Source organism: Dermacentor andersoni, chromosome 10 (assembly GCF_023375885.2).
Source record: "Dermacentor andersoni chromosome 10, qqDerAnde1_hic_scaffold, whole genome shotgun sequence".
NCBI classification, from domain to species: domain Eukaryota; kingdom Metazoa; phylum Arthropoda; class Arachnida; order Ixodida; family Ixodidae; genus Dermacentor; species Dermacentor andersoni.
The window spans coordinates 49,951,094-49,970,789 of NC_092823.1; the positions used below are offsets into that span (position 1 = coordinate 49,951,094).

The following is a 19,696-nucleotide window of genomic DNA, read 5'->3' on the forward strand; positions in this document are numbered from 1 at the left end:
ACGACTGTTGTAGTGAATGTATATTATTTGCGGACGTAAAAAATGCGATATCGTCCGCGTAAGCATAAACATGTACTTCCGAACACAAAGGAATTGTGCTTAGCAAAATGTTAAAGAATATAGGGGAAAGAACGGAACCCTGTGGTACACCTCGTGTCTGCTTGTGTTTGGACGTCGACATACCGTGTTGGTAACAATAAAACTCCCTATCCCTTATAAATTCATAGATCCAAGCGATTATATATTTTTGGAAATTCGTAGACTGAAGTTTATCGAATAGAATGCAATGTTCTACAGAGTCGTATGCTTTTAATACATCTAGCGTCACCAAAGCTGCATACTCTCGTTTGCGGCGAGCAAGTTTAACGCGGCTCTCTAAGTCTACATGGGCGCAACATGTGGAGTGGCCGGGACGAAATCCAATCTGGCAAGGACTGAGAAGGGTGTCATCCTGCATAAAATATGTTATACGGCCGTGAAGAACTCTTTCTATTAATTTGACGACATTGGAAGTAAGAGAAATTGGTCTTATGTTGTCTAAGTCAAGTCCAGCTTATCTTTTCTTTAAAAGTGGAATAATTTTAGCTACTCTCCACTCTCTTGGAACCCATGCATTCTAGAGAAAGAAATTTATTACGTTTAGGAGGTCCTGAGGCGCACAATCAAATAAAGCTTTTAGCATTCCTGTTGTAATTCCATCTGGACCGGGGGCTGACGCTGGCAACGAACTAATAATGCGTTCAATCTCTGTCGCTATTACTGTTTCAAAGTCGTCTGCCAAGGGAGGTTTCTTTAGGCCTAAGGGCAATTTCTGTTTGAAACCTCGCGCAAGTCCTTGAGCAATTTTCTCAAGTGATTCCGATACTTCTTTTGTTCATAGAACGACAGAATCGACATTCACGGGCGCCGGTATAACTTTACGAGATCTAAGAAATTTAAACAGGGCCTTTTTATTGCAAGACTTCGAAAGGTATGTGTAGTGCTTGGAATCATAATCCTCCTTAGCTTTTGAGACTGTTCGTTTAAATGTAGTAGCTATATATGTATAATCAGCCCAATTAACAGGCCTTTGTTTGAATAAAAGTTTCTTCCACGCTGCTATTGTATGTCTAAAATTTCGCTCGCAGTTAGAATTCCACCAGGGACAATATGATCCACCCTTAGTGGATTGCACAACAAACTGAGCTTCTTTTGATGACTGTTTTAGAATGGAACATAGGCTCATTGCTTTAATATCCCTCTCCATGCCCTCCAGAGCGTGTAAAGCTGCTTTTACTACATTTAAAACATTTTTCGTAATTAACAAAAGTGCGCACATTACTGTCTGAACTAGTTAACGGGGTAAGCAGTTCAAAAATTATAGGGAGGTGATCACTGTTAGTTCCGGAGTCTACAGTCTTCCAGGAGGTGACAGACATGCTCGAGGTAGCAAATGCAAGATCTAGGGCAGACCGCGACTGACCCCGTACGAAAGTATGTGCTCTCGAATTCAAGCAAGAGAACTGATTCGAGGGGCACCTGGCGGCTACACTCGGATATCGGCGGCGCGCAAGCAAGAAGCGCGGAAACATGCACGCTTGCAGTCTTGGAGGGACGCGCATGCGTGCAGGCGTCGGTCTCGACACCAGGGGTTCCCCGCTAGCAGGGGAGGAGGGTCGTTTCGCCACGCGCTCGCGCTCCCCGCAATGTTTTGTCAGCGAGTGTGCAGCGGCTACGCCTCTGCTCGGACCACTTCACAAAAAGGAACTACGTCAACCCAACGAAACCAAGACTGCCGTGGTCGGCTGTGTCGACTGTTGGAGTAGAAGAGCAGTGCCTGATCGATGAAGGCAAGGAAAACAAGTTATTAGTGCTTGTGAATCTTTGGCTCTGTAGTTTATTATTTTCGTACAGAAAGCAGTTGACAGGGCACGGCGCAAGTGCCCTGACCACGGCGAGCGCTCTCGTTTCCACGTCGTTTGCTACGGCGACGGGTTGCCGTGTTACGTTACTAAGCGAAATTTGTTCCGCGTGCGCTTAGAAACTGCGAGCTTGTCAGTTTCTCTTTATCGCCTGCTCATCTGCGGTGAGCGATGTGCCCGAATATAGGCTAAACTAAAAAGCAGAACAGTTTTCTTTAACAGTGAGCCAGTTCGTAAACAGTCGCTCCGCGCTTGGTGCCGCAGCATAAGATACGGCGAAGACAGTGCTTGCCACGCACTGTCGTGTTCTCCCCAAGCTTGGTTACCGCTTATAGCAGAAATTCTTCCGGAGCGAAAATTCTGATGCTCAGTTGCCCAGGAGCTTTAACCCATTGGAAGTTGGCTTCCCTCTTATGGGCATTTTGTAGAGAAATGAAGCCAAAGTGAATTACGTCAGCATTAACAATATAAATAAAAAAGCTTTCATCAATCAAGAAAACTAGGTCAGATAACTGGTGCCTACTATTCTCTGCCAGCTATTGAGAAACCAGCAATGCTTAACATGTTACATGAATTTATAACAGTACTAAAACTTGGAGCCTAATATATTTTAGAGGCATATTCCTTGTTGAAATACTGCACGCAAATATAAATAAATTTCGCCTGCACGGATTAAAAGTACTATTTGGCTAGCATTGCTTGGTTTTCGCTACTTCGATGTATTCAGTGCACATGCAAAGAGTAGTTTCTTGTACGTGGATGTCGCGGAATGAACTAAGACAAGCAAAGTCGCAAGATTTACGTTTCCTGTAATGATTAACGAAGAAAAAGTAGCGAATGTAGGAGTTCAGCGGACAAAGTAGGTGTAAACAACTTTTGTTGCGAGAAAATAGGAATGTATTTAATACCTTATCAGCAGTTCCCATAATAAATGGTTTGCATTCAACTGCCGTAGGCAGCACATTTACTGCGAAAAAGTTTTACAGCGATTGTTTGTAGGCTTGTTGCTGCTGCTGGCCCGAACTACTGCATGCCATGTGAGCAAATATGAATACCCGACGCTCTGTATTATGTGTTTTTATAGACTCCAACCGAAGACCCGATTGCGGTGCTTGCCTGTTGGCTGGACCATCTGGCCTAGGTGCAGGCGGCAGTGGGAAGGTGCGTTTGGCACCGCCGGAATCATTCGGCCAGGAAAGACAGCGTAAGTGCACCAGTTTTGTTGACGCTTTATCAGGGTGCTGTTAATTCTGCTAGATATTTTTTCTCATAGCATAAAACCAAGACTCGCCTCCTTTTTTTTGTAAAGCATATTGGGCCATTATTTGCGCGACAAAATTCCGTAAAAATAGAATTATAAGCGCGTAATTTAGTACGTTTTCACTTGTCTGTTATAAGGGAACGGTGAAAGCGTTATTCTTTATTGAACCGAAATAAAACGCATGTTTTGCTGCATCTATTTATTGTCAATTTCACTTCAGTTGGCAGTGCAGTTTCACGAATAAAACTGGGTCAGCAGTGGCTTGAACTGTGGCGCCGACTTTTGAAGAGTGAAAAGCTCAGACTTCATACATTTTGTCCGCGTCTCTTGCACCCCTCATCGCTTCCGCCGATGAAAAGACTCTCCAAGAACAGCAGCCGCTCTGGAGGTATCAAGTTCGACGCCATTTTGAAATGGTCGCATGACGACGATTTTGTTTGCTTCTGTGATTGGTTGGCGGTGTAACGATCCCGCGCGGTCCGTGTGCCTTGGTTGCCAACTGCTGTTTTTTTAAGCTTGTGTCCTACTATAGGAGTTCGGCCTTCGCAGCCGTCCTTGGGCGGAGAGAAGTTCCGACAACGACTGGGTACCACTGCGGCTCGTGAAGCTTCCTCCGCGGCTGCATACGAACACAATGATTGCACATGTTAGCGCCTCTACATATGTTATGATAACGGAAATGCGCTGTATACGCGGCGGAAGGAGTGAATACACCCGGAAGCACTTATGTGATCACACGTGTTCTCATGGGAGAAGTTGTTTGATGAGGTGCCTACAAATTTCAAATTTCTTTTTTTTAAATGAAATATTTATTTGTAAGGAGCAACAACTATACAAAGTGACTAGCGATACACGCAAATCGATGCACAGCCATAGGCTAGTTCCAGATCCGTAGAATAGAAAGATTACACAATCTGATTCAGTGAAATATGTATGCAAGTTTGTATACACGAGTGCGTATACGTGCTGTACAGCACACATACGCTTGATACCTAACGCTGCAGGGTACGCCGCTTACATTAGGGTACGCTTCTTGAAGTAACGCATTCCACACTTTGGCGCCGGCTAACGAAATCATGCGGCCACCTTATCTATTTCAAACTCTCGATTAATTGGGGTAAGCGCTGCAGTGGCCTAGCGGCTATGGCGTTGTGTTGCTTAGCATGGGGTCGCGGGTTAAAATCCAGGCCACGGCAGCCGCATTTCGATGGGGCCGAAATGCAAGAACGCCCGTGCATCGTGCATTGCGTGTACGTTAAGGCAAGCCCAGGTGGTTGAAATTAATTCGGAGTCCCCTCACTATGATGTGCCTCATAATCTTATGGTGGTGTGGGCACCTGAAATCCCAGAAATAATTTTCTCTTCAAATTGTGTTTGATGCGGTGCAGTTGTCTTTTCTTAGAGCTAGGTAAAAGAAAAAAAAATATGAATGAAATAAAAGAAATATATATTGGGGGGGTTTTGCGTGCCACAACCACACACTGAGTATGATGCACGCTGTAGTGGATGCATCCAAATTAATTTTGACCACCTGGGGTTCTTTAACGAAACTAGGTTGGGTACGTAATACGTAGAACGACTTGTACCTGATTCGTTGAAGAGAAAATTGGGAAATTTGAAGGTTAGGTTTCACTGTGCTGACATTGGTAATAAATAATCAACTGTGCCCAGAACACGTTTTTTTTTCGCACTAGTTGAACTGACCAGATTTTTCAGCTTCTAATGAATAAGTCGAAAAGAGCAACAATTAAATGGTGGCGTTTACCAATGGGACATTGTACGGTGACATATCGGGGACACCCTACTTGATGGCCCCGGTTAAATTTACTTACCACATGGGGCTCTTTAACGTGTACGAAAATCACAATACCCGAACTTTTTACCGCAAGCAGCAGCTACTTTCTCAATATCTCCCGAAGGCATGCGTTTCACGGAAACTACGTCATGGCATAATGCTCATGTCTTTTATATGAAAACGTAAAAATAGACTTTCCGCACATGAAACAACTCAAAAACACTCTTTGTGTGCCCGCGTAGGAGACTGCTACGACACGTGACCGGAAGCTTTTTCAGGCCGCACGCTCACTTCTGCTATCGCGTGCGCTCGCTGCTGCTATTGATATGGCTATGCGTATACCTGCCTGCACAACTACGATAGTTGCGCAGGCGATCGGCTCGATTCTCCACGGAATTACGCAACGGAACAGCAAATGCTACAAAGATATTCTGCCTGCTCAGAATATACGCCAACAAGTGCACCATTCTTTGAATTAACCGAATTAATTTGTTGGCTTCGGTTGTCCAATTTCGTAATCGGCGTTATTATTTTTTTTTTACCGTGAAGGATGCGTGGTCTCACGCACCCGAGTTGCGGAGTGCGTTCGCTGCCGAACGCCGACGAGCTCTCTGAGACGCCCGTGCTGTGCCTTGAGGCGTCTGAAGGTTAAGCGACTCTGGTCAGTGGCGGCACTGCGTCGCGTTCCACCGTATACGGTACCTCGTCGAGATGAACAAAAGTGTACCCTCTTCCACGGGTAGCGCCAATTTGACGCTACTTCCACTGCTACACCAAAAAAATTCGGCTGCCGCAGGTTCTGTTGTAACCTGGTTTGGTTAAGAAATCAAATACATTTAATTTTGTTTAGCCTGCCGTGCTCATCAGAATGCGGCCACCGCGTTTCCGGCAGTCCGACCACGTAGCGTTAAGTGCAGCAGAGCCAAAGTCGGGTCAATAAAAAAACATCAAATCAATATTAACAGAAGATAAGATAACAAGCGCAGTGAGGCTTGCAGCTGACAAGCGCATAATACGTATGATAGCTTGCAGCGATAAGTTTACATAAAGGCACGAAAAAACAGTAGGCAGCAAAATACGATTGCTACACGATCTATCTAGACTGATGTCGTTGAGGGATAAGAGTAAACCCTCACCGTCCATGAAGACACAACCGCCGCTGGCCAACTTGCAGCACAGTTTTCCCTCGCCTTTACAGCCTTCATTTGTGCAGGCTTCTCTGGCCACATGCATGCTAGCCGAGCCAGTCCAGGAAGGACAACGGAACGAATAACTGCTGGGACATTCATGGCCCTACGCGAGCAGAAGCACAGGTGGAACTACATTTAGGGAACGGCCTGAAGCCATTGTTTAATTTTCGAGAATGGATTCGTCCTCACGCAGCGGAAATAGTGCACTAAACTTACTCTCGTTTAACGCACAAACGCCGGTACAGTACCGGGCTGCTCCCCAGGCAGGCTTATATTTATATGCCTCTCCTTAACGCATTTTTCCATTGATACTGTTAATAAAGCTTTATGCCTGTTTCACGGGAGCTACCACCTGTGCCGTTTTTGACTGTGTTTCTTTCAGTTGTTCACGTGAAGCTGATGTAGAGTTAGGATCATCCCTGTGTAATATATATCCTTGACGAAAACATGTATTTGTTTGGTGCAACTCTTCGAGGAACTTATGTGCAACTCATGTAAGATCGTAGCAGAATTTTTGACCGTAGACACGACGATTGAGAAGACGCTGAATACAACAAAAGATGTTCCCGTGACTCAATAGCAAATAGACTCGTTCCGTGACATCATTCACCAAGAGATGCCACATTGAGAGCGCGCTCCACTACGGCCGTATCCTCAGCTGGAAGCTATGAGCTAGGCCATTGTCTACTACCATCTTGTGGCCCCTCCGTGCCGGCACCCTACCCTGTTAAAGCCACCGTTCCGTTGTCCAACACCGCCACCGCGAGATCGCCCGCCCATCGCACCGCGCAACCTCCCAAGAAAGACAGACGTTTGGCGGGCACCCGACCGCCGTTGGCCCCTAAATCACTGCGGAGAAGCGGGCCACGCGTAGCGCCTGTGCGCATGCCGGAAGACGGGGCGACGAGGCACCACGTCCATCTCTAGGTGAACGACCACGAGACATCGCCGACAACCTCACAGCTACTCAATGGAGAACCCGACGACATTTCCGCTTGCCGTCGCCAGGGCGTTATCAGTGGCCGCATTGCCGACCGTACATGGACTCTGCCCGTAGCCAGTCCACTAGCCAATATCCGAAAAACTAAAAGCAGCAACCGATGGGGGTATGGTTGCTGTTAGCGGAAATGCCAAACGTTCGCCGCCACCCCTGACGCTGCAGGAACCATCTCGATGGCGTAGCAAAGACACGCCGCCATTAAACCGAAGACTCGAAGCAAAGGAAAACGCCGCCGAAACAAGACTCGACGGCTCAACGTTAGAACAGCTGCACAAGCAGGCTAGGACTACGTGCCGTGCTTCTTCAGAAAAAAGACAAACGGCGAAGGGCCATAGCTTATGCTAGCCATACGCTGTCAAAGGCAGAAGACAATTATTCTGCGATGGAAAGAAGGGCCTTGCTGTCATCAGGGCCACGTCAAAATTTTGGACTTACCTGTATGTTAGGCTACTGGACGTAGTAAGCAACCATCGCGCTTCCTGTTGGCTGGTAAACTTAATGGGGCCTTCAGGCTGTCTTTCGAGGTGGAACCACCAACAGCAGAAATTTGACATCACCGTGACTTACAATTCCAAGGATATTTAGACGTGTATTATCTTCCTTTGCTATGTGAAACAAGGTCCTTGTGAAGAATTTCCTACCTGTCCATGCAAAGTTGTGCTGCCAGACTGTGGCCAGAGGTACTGCATGCCCTAAATGACAATCCAACCGCAATGCACCGGCGTTTCGACCGCAGACTCACGAGGATACAAGAAAAGTACTCATCACTGGGCTCGCCTGATTGCCGAAGTTTCCCAATACGCGAATACATGTCGAGATAGTCGGTGACACAAGGTACTACCAACAAAACAAGCCGGTTTCCTACAGCGTATTGAACCTCCCCGCTGACTGTCCGTGCAAATTAGAATGGACATGTTGAGGCCCTTATTTGATGTCAACTCACTGGAATAAGTTACTAATTATTTGTCAGCATTAAAATGAACAGTCAATTTAGCATGGGCTGAGATAAAGATACCAGGCCCCTGAAGGATGCTGACCTTTTCTGACATCAATTTGCAGCCTACATTGGAACCATAAACTCTGTTGTAAATAATTGTTGACAGATTCGGATGGTCGGCAATGTCCACGGTGAAGTTAAAATTCATATACTGTTTTCCGGCGTCATATGAATTACGCTGGTCTATATTTATCGCAAACACGGTGAGATGGAGTCAGACAAAGTCGACCATATATATTCCCGGGGTCGGATACATGTGAACTTTGCGCTGATATTTATCCTCCACATAAAGTTCATACGCACTTTCGTTGACATTTCTGCGGGACGCTGCTGGCAGCGACGGAATACTTCCGCCTATGACTCATGTCTTTGTCTTCGTGAGCCAGGATTTTCCAAATTAATTCGTGCTTGTCTTGCTGCGAAAGCATTTAAGTGCTGCCCTTGTGCTTCTGGCAAATGGCGTGTTGCTGACGCTCTTGGTCTCAATTAAGGCGTCGGAAGATGCTTATAAACTCAACATGGGGCCGCAAGTGTGCGCGCAAGAAAGTCTGCCGCTACCAGGTTTACCAACTACCAGCATGAGCCTGCGATGATGTAGGCAAACGAGTGGAATAAAGTGCAGAAAAGGCAGTGTTAAGCAGAGGCGAACACTATAGGAGCCATAGAAAAAGGTGATTTAATTACTAGATTGGTCGCAAATGACATCTAAACAGCGAGATACGTTCATTTTTTAAAATATTTTTCCACATTCAGCTCATGGACGTTGTGGTGATGCCGAATTTTTTTCTTGCCACATGCTACTGTATTTGAAGTTAATAAACTGGGAAGCACCTCCTACAAAGATAAACAACGCGCGATCGAGGAATGCTTCATGGTTGAGGCCCTTGCGGTATTTTCCACTGAAATGTTTTTTTCACATGTTGGGATGACGACTGTTGTGGTACAGCGGTTCGGTGGAACGAAGCCGTCGGCGCATATGTGTGTGTAGTCTCGATACATTTCGTATAGGGAAAGAAGCCTGTTAAGGAATTAACGATGACAAACCTGTTTTGTTCCGGATAACAGCTGTTGAGACGTAGGTCTTTGGCTTAATGAGCTTGCAAGGAAAAGTCAGGACATTTTGCTGCAGGCGTAAAGCCGGATGATAATGAATCGCGACGCACGGGTGGTGTTCAGCAGGGCGAGGTGTATGACTTGTCCGCAGATAGAAATGATTCACGGTTGCTTGCTGTGCGGGCAAGGCACCCTGTGGTTATACCTAGCGCTTCCTCTTCCATGTAGGTAATGATGAGGTCGTCCTAAGTGATCCTAATGCCTGCTATCGCTGACGCACTTTAAAAGATACCGAGACAAATCCGGAGCTTCGGAGCCTACACCTTTTGTATCGTACGTTATTGGCTTGTGTTACTTGCGATAGTTGATGCTGACAAGCTGTACCGCACAAAGCCGAGAGTCGCAGTCCATGTAGGTGGGCAACTCTGTATATGGCGATTCGTGGGAAAATACATCGGACAAGTCCGGGCGTTTTTAGATACTAGTGTCCCCGGACAGGTGGTTTTTGCTACCTTAACACCCCCCCCCCCCCCCTTAATTCTGTCTTTAACACTACCGCGCACTGCTTGAGCCTCGACCTCGATTTGGTGAACTGCAGACCATGTATATATATATATATATATATATATATATATATATATATATATATATATATATATAACATAGACAGAAGTGCGCTGCCTCCGGTTTTAATTTGTCCTCGTGTAAATGCAAATTTATGCGCTGGTTGCCTAATATATATGGGGAGGTGATCATTTTTCACGTGTATGTATGACATTTTCAGAAATCGCTTGTGGGAGATAGCGTAGTTCTACTTCTTGAGCTGGGTTAAGCGAAGAGACGGACATTACTAGCATGAGAAATCGAAACATTTATTCAAGTAGTTTGATGGCACATATGCCTGTACTAGTAAATGTTCGTTATTAGTTGAATATGTGTTTCCATTTCTCATCAATCCCGCTCAAGGACAAGAACTGTGGTATTTTTCATAGGCTATTTGTAAATATTCCGAAAAACCCATTAGAGATCATCCTGTATACGCTTTCAGGTGGACGAGGCTCCTATTATATGTTGAAGTATGATATCCTACATATTAGTTGGGGGATTCTGGGAAAAACTAATGGGCATGTGGCAACGTAATAAGTTCACGAAGGCGCCATTAATAGACAATGCCGCCTTTAAGTGAACTTTTACTAAATGGCGAGGTCTTCGCGACTGTTCATATACCAGTACTGCTCCATGTGCATTGTAATAAAGACGTGCATTGGCTCGGACGTCGGCCTATTGGTAAGGAACGCAGCATTTTACCTCATCTCCTCGTAATTTTGTCAGTTGGCGATGTTGAACAGGGTTAACTTTAAATTCGTGCCACTTTTTGAGAGAGGGAGGTTCACGGCCCATTGTTTCGGTACAATATTGGCAACATTGCTGTTATGCTTTTCTTTATCCGCGGCAAGATAAAATACATAATAAATAAAAAAACATCTTAGGGGGTTGATTGGCTATCTAAAGAGCCTTTCCGGACTCTAATTTTTCTGAATTGTTGGAAAAGAAATTTACTCATTACACAACACCCATAGTAGACCCTTACTTTACCGATGCGTACTTTCCACGCTTATAATACTGTTTTTTTAAAGCCACACTTTTGAAAATGGAAGCGTGCGTAAACATTTACTACGGTGCTTACCAACCAGTTGCTAGCACCACCTAGGCGCTGCTTGGGTGGGTAACGTTGGTGTATCAAACAAAGTCAGTTCGTTGCGAGGTTCCGCACGCACTGATAGATCATTGCCCCGGACTGAATACAGTTGTTGCGGCTGCGGCAGTGTTGCTGACACTTCTAGGCTAAGCTGCCATACTTCCTAACATATTCACACAGGGGAATATAGCATTGTACCATCACCTTCAAGCTGTTAAACATTTCCGTTCGGCTGCGCAGCTGCTTTCAAGTTAGTAGCCTAAGTTCGTGATGCCAGTATACGGCCACATTGAGCCCTTCGAAGAGGTGAAGACTGGCCGTGCTACGTGGAGCGCATGAAGGTCTACTACGTTGCGGACGATGTTGAGGAAGAAAATAAGAAACCTGTCTTTATTCATTTGCTGAGGCCAAGGGATATACAAACTACGCAGCCTTTTCAAACCCGCAAACACCGCAGATAAGTACTTTGAAGAAGTTCTCGCTGTTTTCAACAGTCCCTAACGTCTTTCGCTTTACTACAGCGCTTGAGATTTTATAATCGTGTTCGAGCAGAAGGAGAGTCTGTGAACTTGTCCGAACACTGCGAATTCATTACATAGTTTTACAACATGGTGCAGTTCAGTATAGTTTGCGGCATTAGTAATGCTTCAGTGCGAAACGAACCTATAGAGAGAGAGAGAGTAAAAAAAAATTACCGACGATTACGTTACTTCCTAATGCGAAATTTGAGCGCAGCAAATAAGTCTCGACGGCGGCGATGAGCCTCCGCTTCGGCGGCGCGAACTGCAGGGTCTTCTCGGCGGCGGCGATGAGCTTCTGCTTCAGCCTCGCTTACTGCTGGTTGCTCTCGACGGCGGCGATGAGCCTCCGCTTCGGCGGCGCGAACGGCAGGGTCTTCTCGGCGGCGGCGCTTAGCCTCTGCTTCGGCGACGCGTACTCCTGGATCATCTCGACGGCGGCGACGGTAAGCTTCTGCTTCGGCGGCACGCACCTCTGGATTCTGACGGCGACGGCGCTGGGCCTCTGCTCTGGCAGCTCGTTTAGCAGCAGCAGCAGCAGCAGCAGCAGACGGAGGACTTCCATCGGTCGTCTCGCTCATGGCTCAGAAAGAACTGGCAGATAATTTCACAGTGGCGAACGGCAGCGGCAATTTCGGCTCGGGCGGTGCACATATACAGATCCGCCGCCACCGATCTGGCTCTCTGATTGCCACCGCACAGGGCGAACGGCAGCGGCAATTTCGGCTCGGGCGGTGCACATATACAGATCCGCCGCCACCGATCTGGCACTCTGATTGCCACCGCACAGGGGTTGCATTGGAGGAGGAGCGAAGAAAGGAATTAAGTTCGAGCCGGCGCTTTGACAACCGGAGACTCGCAGAAAGAGGGGGGAGGGGGGCGGCGTGTACACCCAGCGGCAAACGATGGGGGCAGAAGCGCGCGCAGCAAGCGGACAACACGATAAAGGGAGGAGGGAAGAGATAGCAGCGACTGACTGATGCCGCTGACGCCGATAGTGAGTCAACCCCAGCTGCGGAGTTGGTTTCAGGGACAACGCCGCCGATGCCGACACAAACAATATGATACCCTCGCTTCCGCAGCGCTAAGAACCAGGCCTAGCCGTGGGAAGGTGGTCACGTATTCGTCGACGTGCCGGGGCCTACGTGAAATAACCGGCGCGTCGGCAACTGAAGAGCACCCTATCCGCCACACAAGAACAGGGGGGGGGGACCCTTTCCTCCTCTTTCTGCATGGCGGCGACGGTGTTCTATGCAGTCACGTTATCTTGACTCTCTAGCGGCGTCAGCGGCATCCAGCGGTATCAGTCGGTCGCTGCTAGCGCTGGGGGGATGAAAGGGGGGCGGAGCTGGTTACGAGGCCGACGACAACGCCGACGACGACGCGAAACCCAGGAACGGACGCCAAAGAGCTGCGCTCTAAAAAGGCTCGTCAGCAGTACGGGAAGTCGTCGTGTTCAGAGCGGCTGAAGGCTGTTCATGACGACGCGAGCCAACATCATGTCCTGAGCCCAACGTCGGCTAACCTGAAGGAAGCTTCGCAGTGCCACCGTACATAGTCAGTGTGGAAATCTTCGGCAAACCAACGTCTGTGCAGTCGGATACCGGAGCGAGCGTCTCCGTGATGTCGGCTGCGAAGTTGTAAGCTACTCACCGAACCTGAGTGTGGAACCGTCGAAGAACCCCCAGCGAGGGTTTTCTTAAGAGCTGGAGCTTGTGAAGAACCACTATCAAAGCTTTCAATGTTCTCTTCAAAGGCGAAGAGGCATGCGTTTTACTTTACATTACTGATTGTCCGCTCCTACATTGCTCGGTCACAATTGAAGTCAGGCCTTTGCAGTTTGCACAAAATAGAGTAAGTAGACAAGATGAGATATATGTGGCAGACCTAGTAAACCAGTACCCTGTTCTGTATGAGGACATTCTGAGTACCTTCAAAGATATTTCTTCCAACAAGTCTAGTTTGTGCAGACGCTCAGCTGAAGTTTTTCAAACTGTGCACTTTCTTTTGCACTACGTGGTGGTGTCACCCAGGAGACATAGTTATAGTGTGATGGGGGGATTCTGCCTGCGAAAACTGCAGAGAGGGCCGCCCCTATTGCACCTGTGCTTAAAGATGATCAAGAAAAGAATTTATGGCAACATTTCAGTGAGTGTAAATTATGCATCTAGCCTCGAGGGCTATCCCTTTCCCCGTGTAGAAGAGCTCTGGTCTGCACTTTAAGGAGGAGAGACTTCAACAAAGTTTGTTAGACGGGTCGCTTGCCAGCATATTGCCCTGCATGTCGACTATCAGAATATCGTGATCATCAACACGCACGCACGCCCGCACGCACGCACGCACGCACGCCCGCCCGCCCGCACGCACGCACGCCCGCCCGCCCGCCCGCCCGCCCGCACGCCCGCACGCCCGCACGCCCGCACGCGCGCACGCCCGCACGCCCGCACGCACACACACAAACACATACACGCACACACACGCACGCACACACACGCACGCACGCACACACAAACACACACGCGTGCACACACGTGCACAAACACACACGCGTGCACACACGTGCACAAACACACACACATGTGCACGCACGCGCACGCACGCACGCACACACACAAACACACACACACACACACACACACACACACACACTCACACACACACACTAGTGCACTTTCAATACACAAGTTGTCCATTCGGTGATTCTTCTGCATCCGCCACATTCAAATATGAAATGCAGAATTTTCTACGTGGCCTAACTAAGGTAGCCGTGTGCTTTGTTGACATCATTGTCGCATTTGTAAATGATGAAGGCAATAGAAGAATTTCCAGGTTTTCTTACAAACATTTAAAGAAGCTGGACTGATGTGGACTGTCGACAAATGTCATATTTTTGCGTCAAATTAAATTTACCGAGATCATGTCATCAACAAGCAACCGCTGTCCCGAAGTCGAAAGTAGAAGTTATCATTAATGCACTTTATCTATAGGATCTAAAATAACTTCAAAGCTACCTTAGCTTACCAAATTTCTACAGACGTTTGTTTCCAAATTTCTTACCAAATTTCTACAGACATGGCGCGGCAGCACTACTGACGCTCAAGCTCTATGGATTAAAGCACTGCATTGCCTTCGCTACTCGAAGGGTGCTCGCTGCTGATAGAAATTACAGCCAAGTAGAGAGGGAGGCCTTGGCCCTAATTTTCGGAGTATACCAGTACGTGTGCGGAAGACAAGCCATCGGTAGAACTGTTCAGCTCCATTCGAGGCGTGCCTTTTCAAGCATCACCACGGGCAATCAGGTGGGCCTTGACTCTCTCAAGCTACCTGTTAAAGTTAGCCTAGAAAGCAGGAAGTTTTTCGGACATGCTGAAAGGCTTATTAGTTTTACTCTACGGAAAACAGCTACTCTTAAGACATATCTACAGATTTAATTATGCTATAAAAACAGTTACCATGATGTCTTATCTTCAGAGACTATTGCTCGCATTACAGAAAGCTCTTGCTCTCTCAAGTGACTCATGCTATTTGCACTGGAAGCCCTTTACAAATTGGCGGAACTGGGTTCATTTCACTTTTTGGTTCAGTGAACTTAGTTTGCACGAAGGCTCTCTTTTTTTTAGGAATCTCGTGTAGTTGTGCTAAAGGCCCTACAACACCAAGTACTACAGGCTCTATATGTGCGGTCATCCTGATATAGAAAAAAACACAGACGATTGCAAGGTCCTATGTGTGATGGCCGGGAATCAATAACGCCATTACAAATCAAGTTAAATACTGTGCTGTGTGCTAAGCCCTCCAAAAGTCTCCAGATGGGCCATCTGGAGACTTTGGGAGACTCACCACCTATGACGCCAAGCCCATTTCAGCAGAGTCTTGTGCCAGCGTCATAGTTATTGTGGAGGCACTTTGTGTTGGCGACTCTTTCCTTGAGATGGCTGGCCGTTTTTCGAAGTGGAAAGAGGTTTAGCCAGTTTCATCACCATCAGCAAACTCTACCATCTCGGCATTCAAAGCTATCTTCTCCCAACATGGCCTCACTAACAATAACGTCTCCAGAGACGGATCACTGTTTACATGCACACAGGATACAAATTTCTTGATGCGAAGCGGTTTTTGTCACATGCTTGGGCCTTTACAGCACTATATTTCTCATGATGCAGTACAGAATGTGCTGGAGGTTATAAGGACAAACTTAAGAAAAATGCACTGGGTGACTTCAAAACTTAGCTGGCAAGGTTGTTGTTCCAGTATAGAGCAACTACATAACGTGCAACAGGTCGAGTATGGCCTGTATTGTGTTTACGCAAGAAAATTGAAACACCTCCGGATGTGTTAGGGCAAAGTCTATGGAGAACTCTTGAAATGTAACAGCTGAAGCACAATCGGTATGCTTACCGAGGCTGTCGCCCTGCCGCACTAATGCAGTCTCGAACACCAGTTTTTGCAAAACACTTTGAGGGTGCGATACCATTGGTACTGGTTGTTGTTACAGTGTCCCTAAATACATCATCAGCTAGTGCTACCCTGGAAGATGGAACAATATGGCACAGGCATGGCGACCACCTGGGGCCCGCATCTTAAACTCACGTTAAACATTCCCTGAACTTCATTTGCAACACCACCTGCCCAACATTAACTGCAGCCAGAGGTCATTCCTCGCCAACCTTCACCGCTGCCCAAGGAACAGGTCTCAGTCAAAAGCGACGACACAAGCGCTCCTCCATACTTGACAGCTGTTCAGATGAATGCATGAAGTGAATTCTGGAGTTTTAAGTGTCCAAACCGCAATATCAGTATCAGGCATGCCATAGTTGGGAACTGCGGAATAATTTCGACCACCAGGGGATCTTTACCGTGTCTCCAATGCAGTGGACAAGGATGTTGTCGCATTTAGACTCCATCAAAATAGGGCCGGTGCTGTCGGGATATGATCCCGCGACCTCGTGCTTACAAGCGCGACATCATAGGCGCTAAGCCTCAGTGGCGGGTCTGCTCAAAGGGAAACCACCACCGTGAAAAGAAGCTGGAGAGTCAGAAAACCTTCTCACCGTTGTATCCCTTAAAGGCAACTCAAATAGAACGGGAGAGGAGTGTAACCAGCTGATTGTATGTTTACTAACGAGTTGCTAGCACCACCTAGGTGCTGCTTCGGTGGGCAACGTTAGTGCGTTGAATAAAGTCAGTTCATCAGTTCATGGTTTGTTGCCGCCGACAGCATGCAGCTGTTGCGGGTTAGACACAGTTGCTGCCGTTTCTAGGATACGCTCCCATAGTACGTAACAATTTTTAAGGAAATGAAAATCCGCGCTAGCTTCTTTTGTAGCTGTTTGCGGCAAGTCGTAGCTGCAGCGAGGTATATGGCCATAGTTGCCACGCAAGCCATTCTGCTGTTTCATGTTTAGGGCACCCCCGAGTGGTGAAGTGGAGTGACAGCCCTTCGTGTCATTTCCTACCTTGCCTTCGCGTTTTAAAGGGCAGCGTTCTTTACAAACTAATCCGCGATTTGACGTGTCGTCGTCATGGTCGTCCTTGTCGGATGTCGCTGCTAGTAGAAGCTGTCGCCGCTTCCAATTCACCTATTACATTGAGCTTTGGCGCCTCCTTAGCGGACGTCACGAGATACGATGGATGGCATCGAGGCGCCGCCACCCAGAGAGGCACGTTGCATGAATCTAGCAAAAATATTTTTGTGCGTGTATCAATTATTTTAGTAAGATTCCCTTTGCGCCGACGCTGACAACATGAGTGGGACCGCCTACTGCTAGTCGTCGCAGTGTGAGGTTGTCCTTTTGTGCCAGCTTACCGACAAAACGAGTCACGATGCGATCACCCGCTGATCGAATAGATCGCATACAAACGCGATTGCTACAGCGCCTGCACTATATATATACATATATATATATATATTAGTAGTTCTCAATATGAATCCAAACATGCTTCAAATGTTGAAATGCATGAACCTAAGCATTCGCCAGTCGCCTAAATAAGGTAGGGGCCTATGTCGATGCCGCTGAAGAGTGGACGCATAGGCAATTAGATAATGAAAGCTGGTTTTATAGTTTATCTTGACTATAATATAGTTTAGCGAGTATTGGTGTTCACGTAAGCTGTAATGCACGCATTGCTTATAAAATTGGTACCAGTGCTCCAGATTTGTTTTCATTGGCACGTTCGGCGAGCGATCGTTGCTCGTTTCAAATACAGTGGAAACCACGAAGCGCTGACGAAAAATATGAGGAAGTACTTCGAAACATACAGGTTAGCGTGCATGAGAAGCGTTGTAAAACTCTGCGACGATCCTATAAGAGCGTCGTGGCCCCTTCAAGAACGGCGACTAGGAAAGCATATAAAATAAAATATACGCGTAGATTTCTACTCAAAAAGACGATGCTTGCTCTACTCGCATGACTATTTAGTGACGCGGTTGGTTGATAGTTGCAGTAGAGACAACAGCGTCAGTTGCTGCCTGGTCTGCATGACAGGGAAGCTGTGCTTTTAGGTAACCAAGAAATTTGACCACATGACAATATAAACAAATGCGCCGCTCTACGCAGTTTCATTTCGTTCACGGACCTCCGTCGTAGCCCACACGCGGCCTTCGGTTAAAAACAGTGACGTACCGGCGTTGCCAACATACCGTGTGCGCACCATGCATTCTAGCTAAGAGTTGGTAACTTGAGTTTGATATGGTCCCGACTGAAGGGAGAAAGCAGTTTTCTTCGTGCTAACTGCTTATTGTTTAATTCGGTTGGCCCATAGCGCAGGGACTCGTCAGCTATGTTAGGCCTAAGCTATGCGTAAATAGATCAACACCGGCTGAAACTCAATGGAGACGTTGTGGAGACTTGTGTGTGCTGGCAGTCGGGCATTTCTACTTCAAAAGCATGTTTCAACTCCTGTTAGGCGATAATAAATATACACACGAAAGCAGTTGCTACGACAGTCGTGTTATCGGTGCGATTCTTTCTATGAAGGCCAATCACGCTCGAACCGCACCAGTGCTTTAGTTTGTGATTTTACCGTGGTCCGCCCGTGCGAACTGCCCTACCGACCTTCTATTAACTTCCAGGTCCGGCAAGATGTCTGATCTTAAGCGCAAAATGAAGTTTGCGAATGTTAGCGCTGGCACTATTACTCCTTTCAATATTTCTCACACAACCTTATTTCATTGGACGCGACACGCCATGTTGGGGCGACTCCTCGATGTATTTAAATTTGCAGTATCATTCCTGTGAGAACCACGACCATCGACCACGGCCATCAAGTGGCCGTGGTCGATGTGGATGAGGCGCTATAACTCTAATAAATATGGGACTACATAACCCTTGTGTCACCATGGCACATCCGCTCTGTGGGAATGACCAAGAATAGGCGCATACCAAATCGCATACGCAGTGACGAATTACCTGTAAGGGCGCGTACCTAGTTACTCAAGTTCTGTGCTAACCTAGACAGGAATCAGCAGCAAGGTATTCACTCGGGCACATACCCAGTGGTCCATGTTATCTGTTCGGCACGACCACATCCAGCATGTGCCAAGTGGGTCAAGCCGAAAGACAACTTGGGCCGCTCGATCTTCGTAGACAGACAGACAGACAGACAGACAGACAGACAGACAGACAGACAGACAGACAGACAGACAGACAGACAGACAGACAGACAGACAGACAGACAGACAGACAGACAGACAGACAGACAGACACAGACAGACAGACAGACAGACAGACAGACAGACAGACGGACGGACGGACAGACGCTGTTTGCAGCCTTACAATTTTCTCAGGTTGTGAACTTTCCCCCATCCTCTTTGTTGGTTTCCAGTCACGAAAGTTGTCTTGGAACAATGGTACGCATTGGGAGCAGTGTATGACTGGATGCCCTGAAATGGCCATGATCTACGCTTGACTTAAGGTGCAGATCCGGTCGTTAAGACAATGGTGTGCACGTTCCGCGTGAGCTTTTAATGTAGTGCCACCGTGTTACGTTAACGGAATTTCGCACTAATGAAGATGTTAAGCGATTGACCCATGAGGTGTACGTCTAAATTAGGAAAAAGAAGGGACAAGAAATACACTAGGAGCATAGGATTGGAGGGATTGCTCGACAAATTGTCGGCTAACACAGTCAAACATCATGTCAAGCTATCGCCTCTAGCGTAATCTTAAGGCTGCTGTTGACGCCATCTCTTCGTTACGTCATTGTGTTCGCTGTCGTAACCATGCCGACGCTGTTCGCATAACGCTGTCTTCGTCCTACAGTCGCCGCTCTGCTGTCATCGTAAC

At 47.3% G+C, this 19,696-nt stretch overlaps 1 protein-coding gene across 1 annotated transcript in view; it reads left to right on the forward strand.

The window, feature by feature from the left end:
* The first annotated feature begins 1,650 nt into the window (after positions 1-1,650).
* LOC126543742 (neprilysin-11-like) overlaps positions 1,651-19,696 on the forward strand; it is a 66,014-nt gene continuing 47,968 nt past the window's right edge. The window contains exons 1-2 of the mRNA XM_072285119.1: positions 1,651-1,829; positions 2,986-3,105. The gene's annotated coding sequence lies outside the window, so the exon portion shown is untranslated. The remainder of the gene's footprint in view (positions 1,830-2,985; positions 3,106-19,696) is intronic.